Below are 7218 nucleotides of genomic sequence, written 5' to 3' on the forward strand. Positions count from 1 at the left end.
AAAAAAAGATAGAGTCTAGCCAATTGCTCTCCCAAAAAGGTTGGTTCAATTTATATTCCTGCCAATAGTGTAGAAGAATGCTTACTTTCCTGGAGGCTTGCCATTGGATGGATGTTATTGCTCTTGTTACTTGTGTAAATTTTTGCCAGTCTGCTAACTGAAAAATGGTCCAAGGATTACAGGTGTGAACCATCATGCCCAGCCTACGCTTTATTTTTAAATATATATATATATACATACATATATACGTAGAGACAGGGTTATCTCCAGTATTCATTTGTCACTGCTGCCATAGCAAAGTGCCACCAACTGAGCAGCTTAAAGCAACACCCATTTAGCTTCGCAGTTTCTGTGCACTGAAAGTCTGGGCAGAGGGTGCCTCAACTGTATTTTCTGCTTCAAGTCTCACAAGAGCAAAGCCGAGGTGTTGGCAGGCTGGGCTCTGTCCCGCTCACTAGGATCGTAGGCAGAACTCAGTCACTTATGATTGCAGGCCTGGGGTCTCCATTTCTTTGCCACGAGCCCCAAGGCTTCCTTTGTTTTTAAAGCAGCAACTGGGCCTTCAATCCTTCCTTCCCAAGCTTTAAATCGCTCTTTCCCCCATGCTGTCTCTTTCCAGTGTCCTTTCTGCCTCTGCCGCCAGCCGTGGAAAGTTCTCTGCTTTTAAGGGCTTGAGTGATCCACTGAGCCCATGTGGTTGATCCAAGACATTTTCCCTATTTTCAGATCAACTGATTAACTGCCTTAATTACATCTGCAAAGTCTCTTTTGCTGTATGAGGTAACAAATTCATGGGCAGTGGCAGTTTCCAAGGATGAGGGTGGCACTGTGGGGAGCTGTGGTTCTGCCTGGCACACCGCCCCCAGAGAGAGCACTGGAAGAAGCATGTGCATGGATATTAGACAGGCAAGGGCGTGGGCTGGGGTGAGTTTCCGTGGTTTTGCCACCTAGCATCCATTTCCGTCCTTCTGAAACTGCATCTTGATTTTCCACTGGGGGCACTGCCCTGCCCCAGCCAGCTGTGCTTCGTGAAGAGGTTGGACTTGGGGCTTGGGGCTCAGGCCTGGCTAGTCTGACCATGTTGCACTCCTGGCCCCAGAGGCTGGTTCAGGGATGACACATGACCCAGCAGAAGCTTTTGGAAGAAGACCTCACATTCTTCCCACTGGACTTGGCCACAAAAGGGTGCAGGAGTTAGAGCTGCTTCCACCACCTTGCAGCCACTAGGGCAGAGTCTGTGGGAGGATGGCACCGCCATGGCAGGAAGAGAAGCCTGTGTGTTCATCTGGGCGTTGCCTGCACCCTGACTAAAGCCACCTGAGGCAGTCCACCCTGGAGTGTTCAGTTTTGTGAGCCCAAGAATTTTCTTTTTCTGTAAATATGTATAGCCATGTGAATGCCTCAAGTGTGTGTTTAGTCTTGAGGATACACATCTGTGAAAACATATGATCTTTGGGTGTGGGGTGCTAAGTGGGACTAAGACTCAGAGAGACAAGAGCCAGAGCAGAAGTGCCGGATGCCCCGCCCGTGGGGACAGCTTGTGCTGGAGGGAGAGGCTTGAGACTATTTTTATAGAAGAACTGGGTTTTGCCCCCATTTTCGTAACTTTTAATTTTGATGCAATTTCCCATATACCCTTTACCTAGATTCACCAATTGCTCACAAATTGCCCTACTGGTTGAACCATTCTTTCTATATTAATATGTACAGAGACACATGTATATTTCTCCTGAGCCATCTGAGAGCATGGTGGTGACAAGATGCCTCTCTACTAGTGCATATTTCAGTGTTTATTTCCTAAAAACAAGGGCATTCTCTTATGTAAACACATGGGCTTATCAGAGCCAGGACAATCTGCATTGATATGATACTTTGATGGAACCCCACAGTCCCTATCTAAACGTCATCAGTTGCCCCAAGAATGTCCTTTATAGCTATTTCTGTGCTGCTCTAGGATCTAGTTCAGGACCCCACATTGCATTTAATGGTCATGTCCCTTTAGTCAAGGAGGTGACATTTGAACACAGCTTGGAAACTCTAATGGGTCTTTGACATCCCCAGGAGTGAAATCCAGAAGGGCTATTTGAATGGCCTCATACATACACGTTCTTCGACTTGCTTTTTTTCTCGAAGTATTGCTAGGAGGTGCATCTGCATTGGTGCATGACACTGTTGCTCATTGTCATTGCTGTTGAGTATTCTATTGTGTGGGCATGACACGGTTAATTTATCCTTTCTCCTGTGAATGAACCTGGGTAGCTCACAGGCGTTGTTACTGTGGTTGCGTTTATATCAATGGATACTGCTGAGACTTTACCTGTGCAGGGAACTGCTGAGCTGACCTTTACACATCTCCTTATTAGTGTTGCCAAATTCTCTTACAAAGTGCACTTTCCAAAAAGCACTCCCACCAGTGGCATGCCAGAGCTCCTGCTGCCCGACCTGTCTGCTCACATTTGGACCTGTCAGTTAATTCAATTTCTTCCCGCAGGATGTGGATGAAGCCATCCCCACCCATTTGCCAGGCCACAGAAGTATGCTTCCTCTTCCTTTGCCAGTGGTTGGAAGCCCCCTGTGTAGCCACTATGTGCTTTGCACGGGTTTTGCCATAGAGCGCGTAGAAGGCAATGGCAGGCAGAGCTCCAGCCCTGGCTGTGCGGCTGTTTCTCTCTTCCCATCTCTGTCTCTGTCCTTTCTCTCCCGGGGATGGCGTGCCCACCCTCTGCCCTGATGTAATAGGAGCTCATGATGGAGGATTCTGGGTGCTGATGGAGGCTGAGAGGGAGGCCAGGCTCCACTGGACAGAGGATGCAGCAACTTGGACTAAATCTTCCAATTAGCCTCTCGGATCCTGGCCGAGCACAACGCGTGGCCATAACATGCCCACTGTAGGCCTGGCACCTAGGAGCCCTCACGGGCATGAGAATTGTTTTGTAGACTGTAAACAGCTTCTGTAGGTGCTGAGTTGAGAACCCAAATCTATTCGTCCACTGTTTATTGGGGTCCTACTGTGTGCCAGGCTGTGCCTTTGAAGCTGCAGATGCAGAGGACAACAAGGGAGATGAAGTCACCAGTGCCAGCCCTGGGCTAGTTTGTCCTCAGCTCTTGCTGTCCCATCCCTGGGCTCTATGTCACCCTTCGGGGAGGGGAATTTAGCCCCAAGGGATGAGGTCAGCTGGATTCCTGCTGGATTCAGCCAATGAGAGGCTCTGGAGGGAACAGAGGAGGCGCCAGGGTTATTCTCCCACTTCCTCTCCATCTCAGGTGTCATCTCTGGTATGGCTCTGTCTTTCCTACAGCTCCAGCTCCTACAGGACAGGCCTGCTGAGCCTCCCTGCATCACCTAGGCCCTGGGCTCTGCTAATGCCATCTCCCGTTGCCCCTCCAGCCTTGGGGAGGTAATAGCTTCTTGCTCCAAATTTCCAGAATTACCGCCTTGCTGTTCCCTGTTCTTAGCAATTCCATCACCTGCACAATCATGTCCCTGAATTTTAACTTTTAAATTAAGCTTTACACTTTTCAAGTGACTTCTGTTTCTCTGGTGGGAAATAGATACTCTCACTCTCTTTGTGTTGTGTATATTAGAGTGGAGAGAGATGAGTGATGAGTAAATTAAGAAACAAATAGTTACATTAAATGATGTGAAGAAAATGAATCAAGGTGTCCTCCTGGGGAGGGAGCTCATCCTTGGAGGGTGGAGGCGGAGAAACGCTATTGAGAAGAGCCCCAAGGTGTGCAGCTAGAAGAGCAAAGAAGGATGCCTTGTTTATTGGGTACCTACTATGTGTCAGCCCATCTGCCAGGTCCTTTACAAAAACTCTGATTATGTCTTTTGTACTTAGCTTCGTGGGAGCTGGCAGGCAGCAGGGATTCAAAACAAAAGCTCTTCAAAATCGTGCCAGTCATTACAAAAACTCTTGGCATAGATACTTGTGGCAGAGACTGTCAGGTAACTTCCAAAAGCTATTCTTCCTCCATAGAGTTTTAGCAGAGCACATAGTTTCTCAGAGCCTACATTGCCCAGCCTCCTTTGCAGCTAGATGTGGTCATGTGACTGTGCTCTAGCCAATGGGATACAAGTGGATGTGTCAGCTTTCAGGAGACTTCCTTAAAAGACAGCTGATGTACATCTTTTGTTCTTTTATTCACTTCCTCCTTCCTGCTGCCTGGAATGTAGATACAATGGTGAGGCTGTAGCAGCCATCTTGGAACGTGAGGCAATGAAGGCCAATCTTGCTCTGACACCAGGGAGTGATATAGTAGCCCTGGATTGCCTACCTGTGAATTCTCACATGACAGAAGAAAAAAATTTTATCTCCTCGTTATGTGCAGCCGAATCTCATCCTAGCAACACAGCACTAATGAGCAGATTCCAGGCCATCTGCTGTCAAGACCCTTTCTGTTCCACTATCCTACCCATGCATCCTTCACTCATGGGCGTAAGAATTCCCAAGGAGGTGAGTCAATCCGGCGCATGGCGGCAGCCCTACCTCTATCTTGCTTCCCAATCCAATAGGTATATGTGGCCCTTTGCTCATTCCATCTATCTATTGCTGCTTTAAAAGTGGCCCCAAAACTCAGTGGCCTCAAACAGTTCATTATTATTAAATCCCACAAACTATGGGTCAAGAATCTGGATGGGACATGCAGGAATAGCTTATATCTGCTCTGTGATAGCTGTGTCCTTAGTGGGGATGACTCAGATGGCTGGGGGCTGGGACGGTGGGAACTGGTCGGGCAGCTCTTTCGCCACCGGTGGCCCCTCCACATGGCTCCGGCCTCCTCACATCATGGTGGCCTCAGGGCAGTTGGATTTTTAACATAGCAGCCCAGGACTCCCAAGGAGAGGCTTTCAAGAAGCAAGGAGTGGGCATTAATCATCTCTTCGGGCCTGGACTGGAAACTGCAGTGTCACTGCTACCGTATCCTCCTGGTCAAGTCATCTCAGAGCACACCCACACTCAAGGCCCCTAGCATGAGGGAGTAACAAAGACCTGGTGGCCATCTTTAATCAGCCATGCCTGTGGCTACCACAACTCTTTCAGTTGTAAGAGGCACAAAGCCCACCTCAGACTGACCGGAGGGAGAGAACTGAGAGTTGTCATTGGCTCATGTCATTGAAAAGGCCAGGGCTCTAGCTGGCTTTTGGCACTGGGACTGAGAGCCAGTCTCTCTCAGCTCTGCTGCTTTGTGCTGGCCTCACTCTCAGGCATGCTCTCCTGAGAGTGGAGGTAAAGATGGCTACCCGCAGCTCCCAGTGCCACACAATCCGCCCTGTGACCCCAGCAGGAGGGCAGTCCCCGAGGACTCTTGCCAAGTTTCCACATTGAACTCTCCATGGATCCTCCTGAGTTATGTGCCCAGAATCAATCAGCCAGAATGGCTCTGATTGGTTGGGCCAGGGGTAGGCACTTCACATGGACCACCTTGGACTAAGAGTGGGAAGGGGTGGTCCCTGGAGGGAAAATCTGGGTGCAGCGACCTAGATATGGACACATGGATGCTGCTACAGTGACCCGCTGGGTGCCCAGTTCCGAGCACCAGCTGTGTCCCATGCAGGTGGTCTGGAAAGGCCCAGGCTGACCTGTGGTCCTTGCATGGAGTCCCCAGTTCCTCTCTTCTAACATCCCAGGCCTTGGCTTCAGATGGCCCCATGTTCTGGGCTTCAAAAGTGGGTTACCATCTCTAGAAGGGCAAGAGCTCTGGGGCTTCTTGCCAGGAGCTGCAAAGCCTGGAGACCGGCCTGTCAGGCCTGCCTGCTGGCCCTAGGTAGACTTCACTCTGACCCCAGGTTGCGGGGCTTCCAGAGCCCACCTGCGCCCAGTTGTCACCCCCAGCTCATCAGAAGGTGGTCTAGGAAGACAACCAGGCCCAAAGTGTGAGGGAGCTATGTCTCAGCCCATGGGTATCTGGGCACAAGGACAGCTAGTGCAAATGTCCTGGGGTGGACACGTGCCAGCTCTTTGAGAAACAAGAAGGAAGCCAGTGGGGCAGGAGTGGAGCAAGCAAAGGGAATGAGACAAAGAGGCTGTGAGGGGCCCGGGTGCTGCGGGAGGGTGTGGAGCAGATGGGACAGGTTTGACTTAACGTCTTTATTTGTTTCTGTTTTTGTTTTTTTGAGACAGGAGCTCACCCTGTTGCCCAGGATGGAGGACAGTGACGCAATCACACCTCACGGAAGCCATGACTTCCCGGTTCAGGTGATCCTCCCACCTCAGCCTCCCAAGTAGCTGGGACTGCAGGCGTGTGCCACCATGCCTGGCTAACTTTTGCATCTTCTATAGAGATGGGGTTTAGCCGTGTTGCCTAGGCTGGTCTCTAACTCCTGGGCTCAAGCAATCTACCTGCCTCAGCCTCTTGAAGTACTGGGACTACAGGTGTGAGCCACTGTGCCTGGCCTGACATATCTTCACAGGCCCCTGCTGGCCACTGTGCTCTGAACAGACAGTGGGGAAGCTGGGAACTTCCAGCAAGGAGGCTATTCCAATAGTCCAGGAGAGAGACCCCGGCTGCTTGGGCCAGGCCGGCTGCTTGGGCCAGGCTGGCTGCTTGGACCAGGCCTGCTGCTCGTTGAGGCGGGAAGTGGTCAGGTTCTGGAATGATGGATGAGAGGCCGGTATGTGAGAAGGGGGTGGGCAGGGCCCCAGGCCTGAACCCTGGCTTCCATTTCCCCACCTTCTAGGGAATGGACCTTCTGGTCACCTTCATGCTCACTCCGACTCCCTACCCGTCCAGTCCCCTCCTGCCCACAAGGTGGCAGGGCAATTTCCCAAAATGCACATTGAGGCGAGAACACCGAGGTAGCTAATGACAGACACTGGTTCCTTCTTAATGGTCCACGCATTTATTTCCATGTGATCCAGAAAATTACCTAACTAGCTCACTAGCTCTTGATTTTGGCAGTAACATAAATTTGCCTTTTGGAAATCACTTGGTTTATAAAGACATGAATGGATTTTTAAAAAATGATTAAGGAGTCAGGGAAGGAAGAGATGCAGCAGAAAGACTTGGGCAGAAACCCGTGAAGATGGTGCTGGGAATGACCGCGCTTTGGGGTGCGGGCCTACGGCAGAGCACCAGCCCCTCTCTGGGTGTTCCTGGCCCATGCACCCCACTCCTGTGCTCTCACACACCCACGTCTCCACCATCATCCCAGCCTTGGGGGCCCCTACCTTTTCCAGAACATGCTGGGCCGCTCCGCCCCTGACCTTTGCACGT

Source organism: Cebus imitator, unplaced genomic scaffold (assembly GCF_001604975.1).
Source record: "Cebus imitator isolate Cc_AM_T3 unplaced genomic scaffold, Cebus_imitator-1.0 Scaffold457, whole genome shotgun sequence".
Classification (NCBI taxonomy): Eukaryota; Metazoa; Chordata; class Mammalia; order Primates; family Cebidae; genus Cebus; species Cebus imitator.